This window comes from Alligator sinensis, unplaced genomic scaffold (assembly GCF_000455745.1).
Source record: "Alligator sinensis unplaced genomic scaffold, ASM45574v1 scaffold305_1, whole genome shotgun sequence".
Taxonomy (NCBI): domain Eukaryota; kingdom Metazoa; phylum Chordata; order Crocodylia; family Alligatoridae; genus Alligator; species Alligator sinensis.
This window is the reverse complement of record NW_005842131.1, coordinates 290,079-302,271: the sequence shown is the minus strand read 5'-3', so window position 1 is coordinate 302,271 and position 12,193 is coordinate 290,079. Positions and strand designations below refer to the sequence as shown.

General features: G+C 45.4%; 1 protein-coding gene across 1 annotated transcript in view; it reads right to left on the bottom strand.

The window, feature by feature from the left end:
- Positions 1–12,193, bottom strand: part of STPG2 (sperm tail PG-rich repeat containing 2) — a gene marked incomplete at its 5' end in the record, with an annotated part of 587,105 nt that overhangs the window by 418,856 nt on the left and 156,056 nt on the right. The window lies entirely within an intron of this gene.

Genomic DNA, 12,193 nt, shown 5'->3' with positions numbered 1-12,193 from the left:
GTACGCACTGTGTGGGAGGGCGGGGGGGGGGGGGGTGACCAGGACTAAGGGCCACAATTTAACCCTTTGTGGGCTGCAAGCAGCCTGCAGGCTGCCAGTTAAGCAGCCCTAAGCAACAACATAAAAAAAAAAAAAAATACTGCAAGAGGGGTAGGGAAGAGGAAACTGAGCAAATGGGTGGCTTTCCATATACAAGTTGCCCCCGCCACATGCCGGCTTAGAATCTGCAACAGTGTCGCAGGGCACTAAGGTGCCTGCTTCTAGAAGAGCAGAAACTGCCTGGGGAGAGAGCCCAAAGGTGCAGGTTACCAGGGCAACAGGCTAGAGAGCAAATTAGCCTGCACCAGAACCTGGTCAGCTGACCAGAAGGAGCAGGGCCCTGGGCCCTTATAAACCCCAGGCTGGAACTAGGTAAGGCAGCTCCCCACTAGCAGCCACAGGGGAAGGAGCCTCCAGGGAGGAAGTGCCCAGTGACACTGCAACTGCCTGATATGCTGCACCTCGGGTTAAGGGGGCTCCATGAGCTCCACAGGTACCCTTGCCTACTAGACACTTAGTGCCAGGGAATAAATCTTATTCTTTTAAAGGGGCACAGGCAGGGACATGCTGTTGTGAGAAAAAGTGGGATGCATTCAGGATTGTGGAGCTTTTCTCACAAGTCTTCTACTCTCCACCATGGACACATCCCCCTAAACTAGTCTGGTCTCAAATGAGGCTAACATACCCCAGACTAGGTAGAATTCTATGGCATACATTGTACTCTCAGTGCCCTGGTAATCTCTTCACTCTCAGTCTCTTCTTGCTTAGTGGAAATCTTAATGTGCCACAAATATGTGCAATAAGGATTTCAATGAAAAAAGTAAAAGAACAGGAAACAGATGTAATTCCTGATCTATATCACTCTGTGGCAGGGCATTGTGTGTGCCTGCCACTTTAAGGGCCTGGAGTTGGCAGCCACCAGGTGACTGATGAGGGCAGTCATTTTGAGTCAGGGGCTGTCTATATAAACAGGGCAGTTCGGCTGCTGGAGAGCAGGCAAAAACATCGCCTGGCTGGAGGGCTGCAGATCTACATCTGGAGGTAAGGGAGAAGCTGTAGGGGATGGTAAGGAGGCTCCTGGTCCTGGGCATGACCTAAAACTGCACCCTGCCGGGAGTGGGGGGCCTGGGTCTGCAAGGCTTGCGCTGCGGTGTAGGGGAGGAAAGGAGCCACAGAGAGTGCCCACTGGCATTGGGGCAGCAAAATGGGCAGCCTCCCGCTTAATATACATCTATTAATTAATCAATTAACATCAAGACATGGCGGGTGAGAAGGCAGATGGTTGGCCCAAGAATAGGTGGGCGGGCCATGGAGATCGGCCCTGAGCAGGCCCCGTTACAATGGTGCATTGGCTGGGAAATATCAATCCAATGGCCGTGCACAGTTGCAACCTGTATTCGCCCCCCCCTTCGGTAGTAGTGATGAGAAGCCCTAGTGTGAGAGAGAAGCCCCAAGATAGGGGGCAGTTGAGAAGCCCCAGGGAGGGGGCATTGATGAGAAGCCCAGTGTGGGTGTGGTGAGCCCCAAGACAGGGGGCAGTTGAGAAGCCCCAGAGAGGGGGCATTGATGAGAATCCCCACTGCGGGTGTGGTGAGCCCAGAGAGAGGGGCAGGAATGAGAAGCCCCAGTGTGAGGGGGCAGTGAGAGGACTGGGAGTCCAATGGTGTGCAAGGGGCACAGAAAAAAAATAATGAGAGGCTGGAAAACACCAGAGCCAAGTGCCCAGAGTGGGGCCAATGGCTGGTGTAATAAAGGGGGCTGGAAGAACAGGCTGCAAGAGGCAGTGTAAAAAGGTAAGGGGGGAGGTATGTGGCAGGGCACTGTGTGTGCCTACCACTTTAAGGGCCTGGAGCTGGCAGCTACCAGGTGCCTGATGAGGGCAGCCATTTTGAGTCAGGGGCTGTCTATATAAACAGGGCAGTTCGGCTGCTAGAAAGCAGGCAACAACACCACCTGGCCGGAGGGCCGCAGATCTACATCTGGAGGTAAGGGAGGAGCTGTAGGGGACGGTAAGGAGGCTCCTGGTTCTGGGCATGACCTAAAACTGCACCCTGCTGGGAGTGTGTGGCCTGGTTCTGCGAGGCTTGGGCTGTGGGGGAGGGAAGGAAAGGAGCCGCAGAGAGTGCCCCCTGACATCGGGGCAGCAAAATGGGCAGCCTACCACTTAATTGACATCTATTAATTAATCAATTAACATCAAGGCATGGCGGGCGAGAAGACAGGTGGTTGGCCCAAGAACAGGTGGGCGGGCCACGGAGATCGGCCCTGCGCAGGCACCGTGTTACATGCTCCAATTAGAAAAATGATCTATAAACTACTAACGGATTTCAGCTACAACATTGAAAGCTCTGGTCTTGAGAACTGATATTGTGCACTGAAATGTTAATTACAGGAAGGTTTTTTCTAATTAATGTACAGTAGACCCCCAATTTATGTGATTTCAACTTACGCATGTCTCGCATTTACACAATTTTTTTATTAGGGCCTGGACTTGAAAATGCCCCTCGAGAGGCACATCATTCACATATATACACAAACGGTCATGAGATTCATGTATATATGCGAACGCCTCACAAGATTTGCAGGCGGAATCAAGCAGAGCTGTGCCACCATTGTGGTAGCAGCATCTCAAGATGCATAGGTGAGACACTAGACGTGCCTCCCAAAGGCAATTCTGCTGAGAAAAAGGGAATAAAAGCTATGACTATGGTATGTCTGGGGTATGCAACCCCTCACTATTCTATTATTTCCTATGGGGAAAGTCGTCCTGACCTCTGTGAATTGACTTACACGAAATTCCCTCAGAACGCAATACTTGCATAAATCATGGGTCTACTGTGCTTCATATATGTAACCAGAAATTTTACACAAATAAAAAGTATCACTATTTTGTTATTAATCCCTTCCAATCAATCAGTACATACATGAAGAAAACATCCAACTTGTATTCAAGATGTTCCAATATGATTTAGAGGCTACTTTCAAGAGGAACAGGGGTGCCACCAAGAACTTTGTTATACTCACTTTGGTATACAGATCAAGCAGTATCCACAAGATAGCTTGCCATCCCCACCTCTAGTAAGAGATTGTTATCTCTAAATTTATCTATAGTGAATTCTAATGATAACATATGGGAACCATTCAGCTTGACTATGACCTAGGGGAAGTAAGTTATTTGCATTTCAAAATTATGGGAAATATTGTCCCTATATCTAACACATTTAGAAATTCATATTATTTTCCTCTCCCTATAATTATAATTCTGCTAACTTAAGCTGTCACAGAACAATAATGGTATCCATATCTAATGTGTTTGACAATACAAGACTTTAAGAGGGAATAAGGGAGTGACTAACCCTGAAAATGAAATATGTAAATTAACTGATAGTGACAGTAAATGAAAGAAATATACATTGTTGCTTTGTTTGCCTTTTAAGATTTGTATATATGTATTTAAATATTAGAATCTAGGAACATTTTAATTTTCCTTTTATATAAAATATTGCTAAATATCTTCTTGGGGGGGAGAAAGAGTCTTGATGCAGTCCACATTTTACAGCTTAAACTTTAGAAGTCAAGGAAGCTGCTTACATACATCGTTATTCATCCTTAGCATAAGCAGAACACAATGCTGAGTTCTCTGTAATTCTACATAGCCAACAAAAGTTACCAAGATTAAGCCATATAGTAAATCCTTGAATTGCTTAACATAGTTAAATATGCTGCACTGTTAATGGATGTTTTCCCATCATCCCTACAAACTCTGTATACAGTTTGTACCAACAGAAACACATTTACCAGCAATCACCCTATACACAACAAGAAAGTCGTAATATACAGCCAAGCCCTCAGATACCACTAAATTTGCACTGAAAACACTCAGGATTGCCACCTCACAAATCTCAAAAAGGCCAACACGGACACTCCTCCACAGAAATAGATTGCACATTTGAAACAGCCACCCGGATACCTTGTGAAGAATTGCTGCAGTACAGAAGGAAAACCCCCATGAATCACACAGCACTGGTTATCACCCCTCCCTCAAACCTATATGGAAAATCCTCAGATAATTGCAATCCATATTAAAAGACCCAATTCTTAAAGAAATCTTCCCAGAACTACCCATCTTAGCCTTCAAACAAGCACCTAACATCACTAACCTCATCACCAGAAGTAAACTTCCTATGGCTCAAAACACACCAAATGGATCCAGACCATGTCATGCCAAGAAATATAAAACCTGCCAACATATCTCCACCACCGCCACAATTACTACACCCCACAACAGAACCATCAGCATTCCTGGATCTTACAACTGCACCTCCAGAAAGGTTATATATCTCTCATCCAATGTACCAAATGCCCTGATGGAAAATATATAAATATGTGCAACAGCTGCGCACCAGAATGAATGCACAACAGAAATCTATTGAAGACAAGAATACCTAATTACCGGGGGAGGGGGGGGGGCGCATTTTCAATCTCTCAGTTCTAATACTAAGGGAATTTACAAAATACTTTTCACAGGCGAGCCTATGAACTTCACTACATCAACCTCCTGGATACAAAGTCATGGACTAAATATAGGCATTGGATTTATGACACATTATAACCTGCCAAACATCTGGCTCCCCAGGTACCTCTCCACTATCTACAAGCTACATTAATTCCCACCCCCCACCTCCATCCCCAGCCTGTCTCTCACCCACTGACTCCTCAATTTGCATCTTCACTGACTAGCTTTCTTACATACATACCAGCCTCTGGCTTCTTTACTATTCATTCCATCCAGGAAGAACACACACCAACTACAGATGCTTCCTCAGCCTGACAAAGGGTATTTGTACCCAAAAACTTGCTAAGAAGAATTTTTCCAACTATTTGAGTTGGTCTAATAAAAGATATCAGATTTACCCAAAGAACCTTGTCTCCATATCTAGTAATGCAGCTATACTTGAAATTCTCAAAAATGATTATTCAGACCTAATCAAAATGCACTTAACAGGGAATCTGTGAGAAAGATTTGTTAGCCTTCACAAAAATGTAACCTATGCCTGTTTCTGCTGGTATTTTTTAGGCAAACAAAAACTGAATCGTAAGCATTGAATCAGAGGAAGGGACTGAAAGACTAGAGCAGAGAATTGGTACCCAAGTTTGAGAGAAAGTAGATGCTAGTGAAAAACTCTGTGGGACTAAATGATACAAGACCAAATCAAAAGCTTAAATACAAGCCAGACCTCTGAAATGCAAATCTTTATTACCCAGGTGAATGCTTCTGTTCAGAAAACAATACAATACCCATGCTTACTGTGTCTCTCTCTCTTCCCTTTGAATGTCTGAACCAAAAAAATTTAATCAATCTGTATAGCCTTATAGGTAACAGACGGGCCACTTGTCAGACCAGGTGGTAAAAATGTGGCTTTTAGAGCCAGAGATTCAGGGTTTTATTCTCTTGTCAATGACTAAGGATCTACCTAAATCATGCCAGAAGTGCACTGCACAGCAGCTCCATTAATCTTGCTCTTTTCACCACACACCACCCTGCCTCTGATTAGCTGAGACCCCCCCAATGGACCACCACTTGCTGCTGATTGGCCAAGAGGCAAAAACTGTGGCATATTTAAAACCATGGTTTTTGTCTCCTGGATGATCAGTGTTACCAAATTTGCCCATTACTTTGGGGTGTGCTCATTTATTAGGGATAGTTTCTAGGGTCTTGGTGATTCTGTCAATGTGCTGCTTGTGTTACTATACAGAGCTGTATTTCTCCCTTCTGCAAGCCCTCACCCCCAGTGGAGCTATCTTGCAGGACTCAATCTCAATGGGACTGGGTTCCTCCAGTCACCAAATCAGTCATACACACAAACACACACAAATTAACGTGACACGCCTGACCTGGCCGGGCTGATCAGCATGGACAGGCTGACACCCTCATATGCCAAGAATCAGTTCATAAGAGCAACAATAAAATGCAGTCAAACACAAGCACACAGGTAAACAGAATCCCTCTGAATCCGGCTGGGTGTCCAGCTGACACCCTCATGGGCCAGCATTCAGTTCATAAGGGCACGTCTGAGTCAAACTGGGTCAATCAGCCTGTACAAGCTGATCCCCTTATGTGTTTCAAACTCAGCACGTCCCAATCTTTGGCCTCTTGATGAGCAGACCCCACAATAATTTGGGCTTCACAGGGATCTTTAGCATAGGTAAAAGAAGCGTTGCTGCAGAGCACGGGAGGAAAGAGAAGCAGAGAAGGAAAAATATACCCAATTACTACCAGTTTGACTATAAAAGTTATTTATTGCTAAGCATATGAAATATATAATAGTACTAGTAGTAATAGACATGCAAAAGAAAAACAAACACCAACAATGACAATACTACCCTGGTTTCACTAAGTATTTGGGGAAACTTAGCTCAAGCTTAACTGATACAGTTCAGGTTCAGAAGTTTATGCCTAGAAAGAAGACAGAGAACGCTGGGATCTCACCTAGTCCACGGTACTCAGGCTGCAAAGCTGACAGGCACAGTCCGTAGCACAATCCTTGAAGAGAGAGATGATCTGTTCTTCCAGCGTCCCAAGAACGACAGGGGATGGTGTCAGCACAGGGGTTTTCTTCTTCTCCTTCTTTCCTCCTGCTTCTACTTCTTTTCCTTCCTTTTCCTCTTCTAGCAGCACACACACTTACAGATTTTTATACCCTCAGTTCAGCTGCTTCGAAGCACCCTCAGTAGTGTAAATCATTGTCTTTTCTATTGACAAGGGGTTATCTGGTTTGGACCATCTCAGGAAACTGATTGATAATCAGGAAACACTTAAGATTAGGGAGTAACCCAAATACTTGGGAGCCAGCTTGAAATTCCTATGGGTGGCAGATATACTGATGGGATATCTCATGGTTTCTTCAGGAACAATAGATAGCTTGCAGCATCAGGATTTTGGATTTTTACTTGTTGTGCACAAGCCTCAGCTTAGCATGACTTTTCCAGATCTTACTATAGTCTTTTAACAGACTTAAAACAATTATTGGGGTGCTCATAACCTTTTGTGGAGAGGACTCCCACCAGTCGTCTCGGGAAAGATATGACAACACCTGGGATTAGGGCTCCAGCAGGCTGGATGCTGTGATGAACCCTTAACCATTGTTCAAATGTTGCCCATACCCCCTCTGACTCGGTCTCTTGCCTCAGCATTCCCTAACCCGGCAACCGAGTTTTAGTCAATCAAGTTTAAATAGGCCTCCCATAGTGGGACCGGGGAATGTACGGCCCGAGATGCCTATTAAACTTAGAGCTGTGTGTGTGTGTCTGGGGGGGAAAAGTCCTTAGTAAATCCAGATTAGAACTGGTCTGATAAATGCTGAGCTGGGTGTGTGTGAACATGGGTTGATTAACATTGGAAGCACAGATTCCCCATCATGCAGCGCTCTCCTGCTTCTCTGGTCCCAGAATTCACTGCAGTCTCTGCTTCAGGCTTTCTCTTTTCCATCTCTCATGTAAATGAGACCTAGGGCAGTTGATTCACTCGTCACCCTTATCTGGTGAGGGTCTTAGGTGCGTCTCTCACTGCATCTTAATCAGTTTCGTTTAGGTGGGGGTGGGGGGGTGAGTCCTTTGTGAGTCAGACAGACTGCATCCTGTACCAGGGTTCCCCAAGAATACAGAGCTGAGACGTAACATTAGGAGCATGTGGCAAGCAGCAGTGCCACCAGGCTCCCTCAGCCAATCAGCGGTGGCATGAGGGGGAGGCATTTCTGGCACAATTTGGGTAGATCCCTCTCAATGACCCATGAGGGGATGTCGTGTTATACATGCAAGAACAATTACAGAATCAAGGCAAAATATGTAGTGAGGAAAAACCACCATGAACCAGCAGCTGAGAAGTAAAACTTACCTAACTAGTGTTCCCAAGAGAACAAGGTAACCCAGATCTCTCCAGGGTATCTAGGCTAACTACGGGCATTCAAGAAGCCCACAGCAGAAAAGCTTTAACTTTTGAGCTTTACTCTAAGTGCCCACAGTTAGGTGGGAAGAAAACACACTCATGTGTCTCCCAACGTGCCACAGAGGCTCTCCAGGCTAGCAAAGACTCCTGAGAGAAGCCAAACAACCAAGCCACTCCTGATTGGCTGGCAGGGACATCATGGCCAACCACCTAGACCTGATGTGGCAATGCCATGTACCAAAAGCTTTGCTAAAGTCAAGGTATATTATGTCCACTGCTTTCCCTGTATCCACAGAGCCAGTCATCTCATCATAGAAGGCAATCTAATGGTAGTCTCAGAAGGCATTCTTGCAAGCAAGACCAGGTTAGCCAAAGCCTTGGCTGGGATTATCTAGTTGGGGATTGTCCTGCTTTAAGCAGGAGGTTGAACTAAAAGACCTTCTGAGGTCCCTTCCAACCCTAATTTTCTATGATGCTATTATTTTTAAGTGTGGCGGTTCTGTGCATTTTGAAGTTGTCATCCTATGTCATGCTGGGTAAGCATCTTAAGGAAGCTACCCGTGCAGAGACTTTTACTACTGACCTGGATATGTTACCCTTCATGTCCCTTGCTAGCTGCAACTCCAGTTGTGCTTTGACCTTCCTGATTTCATCCCTGTATGCCCAAGCAATACTCTTATACTCCTCCTTAGTACTACTGTCCAAGTTTTCACTTCTTATAAGCTTCCTTTTTGTACTGTAGCTCACTGAAGAGTTCCTTGATAAGCCAAGCTGGTCTTCTGCCATACTTGCTGTTATGGCATATGCCCCATATGGTAAGCGCCCCAACACATTTCTGTGCTCCTTTATGGTCCAGAAGTTGTTGCACTAAGAAGCTCAACGCTGTATTTAACAGTACACAGAGACTCATAACAGGCTGCATAACTTACACACACAGAGGTATTCCCTGCACCCTCAGGCATTAGACCGAGTGGCATAAAAAGACACCGCTCCCCTGCCGCCAGGTTTCTGGCCTTGTAGAGAGCCCAGCAGGCTGGGTACTATGGCCTTGTGTTGCAGTGAATATAGATAAGGGGTGGGGTGAATGGAAATGAAATGATCAATCAGAGTAAGCCAGTCTGAAATTTATTCCTACAGTTCCTATTGCATTTTATACCAACACCAAATGAGTTCCTCATTGGGCACAATCTTGACAGAGAAGCATGGGTGAAGCTGAACAGACTGAAATCTAGATACAGACACTTCAAAACAATATTGTACAAGATGAACATCTTGGACAGCCCCCTGTGTGAATATGGTATCTAGCAAACAGAACAGCACTTAATGGAAAGCTGCAATCTTTACAAATGTCCAGACAGGGTAGATGGAATTCATACACTGAGTGGTGATACCAGACAGTGGCTCGTAGCTTGGCAGATGGAACAAGGAGGGGCAGGGAGTTGGAAACAGGGGGTTTGCTGCCTTGGGTCACTGAGACTCTGGGGGCGGGATGGAGTGGGGTTAGCCCAGTGCTTGGGCAGAGAAGACTAGCTCTGGCGTAGACTAAGCTACTGCCCCGCAAGAGGGGATGAGCAGGGTGCCACAATACTCCAGGGGAAGTCAGTGGAATGCGATCTACTGTGAGTCGCAATGTGATGTAGTACAGATGTTCATTACGGTGATGTAACCTACAGCACTGAAGTCTGATACCACATCCATCCAGGCTTATCTTAGAGTGGGATCTGCTATTTATAGAGTGCTCTACATGCCCTCACTGTCTGTTCAGTTATAGCTGCGGAGCATTTTCAGCCTATTTACCACACAATAAGTGTAACTTCTGTACCTGGCCCTAGTGATTAACAGCAACAAGAGGGAAGAGACAGAAAAATCTTACAGCTTACCAGACTTCTAGCAATTTTGTGTTTGTAAAACATGTTTATTTTATAAATTCTGCTACTGAAACAGCATGTCAAAAATAGGAAGGCCATGGGTCTGATCTGTATTTAACACAGATTTACAGAGCTATATAAAGCTCAAATGTAATTTCAATTCATCTTAGAGCCCTATTATACTGCCTGAATAGATAAATGGATTTTACTCTAAATGATCAGTATTAATGGTAATGACGTCCCATGGCTGGCCAGATGTAACAAGGGATGTTCAATTGAACAATTGATGTTCATTTCTGCCAGGGGAAATTTATCAGTAATTTCCCCAATAGAAATCCTTCTAGGAGAGGGAGCACTACAGATGTTCAGTCTATAGCCACCCCCTCTCCCCTGCTCTCCATGCCTTCCCCAAGACCAAGTTGATCTACTCCCTGAACTTGCCTCAGACTGGGCTCTGGGAAACAGGGTCAGAGAACAACCTCCACTCCAGTCCCAGAGCAGAGGGAGCACTGGGGGAAAGACCCCAGCCCCTACCCCAAATAGAGCAATATCCAGCTTGCTAAAGAAGCAGGGAGCAAAGATGGCTGCTCCTCTCCCCTCCCAGGCTGAAGAAGGGAGCTGGGCACTTTCCTGGCTTGGGGAAGGGACCAGGGGCTGTGCTTTGCAGCTCCCTTCCCCACCTAGACCAAGAGGGTAGAGGAGCAGTGGGGCAAAGCCTCCCCACCCAGAGCAGCTGCTTCTCTGCTCTGCTCCTGGACTCAGGGAGTGGAGTGGAGTGGAGGTAGAAGCAGGGAAATCCCCATCCCCTTCTCACTCCTGAGACTCAGTTATGAGAAATAGGTGGGGGGCTCACAGTGCTGCTCCCTGCACTCTGCTTGTGTTCCAGGGCCTGGGACTCTTGTGTGAGCACTGTGCAGGGGCTTTGTTCTGCCACGCTCAGGGACAGCCTCCCTAAGCCCAGTTCCCCACTAGCTGACTTCCCTTTGCCTCGCCACTGCTCAGTGAAGTGGAAGGGGCAGCGATTTAAAAGACTTACCCCAGCCCAGTTCCCCCTGGCTGATTTCTCCTACCCGCCACCTTCCCCCTTCCCTCCCCCTGAGCTGTTCCCATATAGGCAAAAGTTCCAAAACCTTAGTTACACTGAAATAACATGAATATTCTCTTTAGATAGTGATCTCCCTCAGACGGATTTCACAAAAAACTGATGGGAGACTTTGACAATGACAGGTTTCTAATTGAATCTTAAATAATACCAGACGCATGTCACTTCTGTTGTGATAAAAGTCTGGATCATCACTGCATTGCCTATGTTATGTGACTTTTTGTATTAAAAGCATGTTTAATTCTGGTATTCCTCTCTCTTTGCAATAATGTTCAATGAAGAATGTTCACTGAAGGGATTTTTTTTCTCCCCTGAAGACTAAGTACTACTCACATGACTATTTTCATGGCAAGTCCTTTTCTCAGTCCTATTACCAACCTTCCCTGTTTTTTAGAAATATTTTTGTTTTAAATTTGTTAATTAATTGGTGCCCAGCTGGACTCTACTTGGGAACTAGGTGCTAATTCTAGCTCAGATTGGCTATTTAATATATTTAGCTATATCCTATTCCATTTATTTTGAAATGTTCTTGCACTGTCTATTTTAAGCAATTCCCATTGTTATGGCATCTCTACTTAAATACCACCTATATAACAAAGCTTGAGCATTTTCTTCCAGAATGGTTTCATAATCCCCATAACCCATAGTTATTTATTTCCCATCATTACTGGGCTGTCCTTTTCATTTCAATTACCCAGGGTTGCTCAGTGTTAGTCTACCTCCTGCTCAGGCATTCATCCCTTTCTAACACTGTCATATATGCATAGAAAGTTAGGGATGGAAGGGACCTCCTGTTCCAGTGTTTTACTACCCTCTTAGTGATAAAATTCTTCCTAATATCTAACCTAAACTTCCCTTGCTGCAACTTGAGACCATTGCTCCTTGTTCCATCACCTGTCACCATCGAGAACAGTCTAGTTCCATCCTCTTTCAAACCCTCCTTCAGGTAGCTGAAGCCTGCTGTTAAATCCCCTCTGTCTTCTCTTCTCAAACTAAATAAGCCCAGTTCCCTCAGCTTCTCCTCAGAAGTCATGTCCCCCAGTCCCCTCATCATTTTTGTTGCTCTCTGCTGGACTCTCTCCAATTTGTCCACATCCTTTCTATAGTGGGACCCAAAACTGAACACAGTACTCCAGATGTGGCCTCACCAGCACTGAATAGAGGGGAATCATCACATCCCTTGCCATGCTTGCAACACTCCTACCAAAGTAGGCCAGTATGTCATTAGCCTTCTCGCCA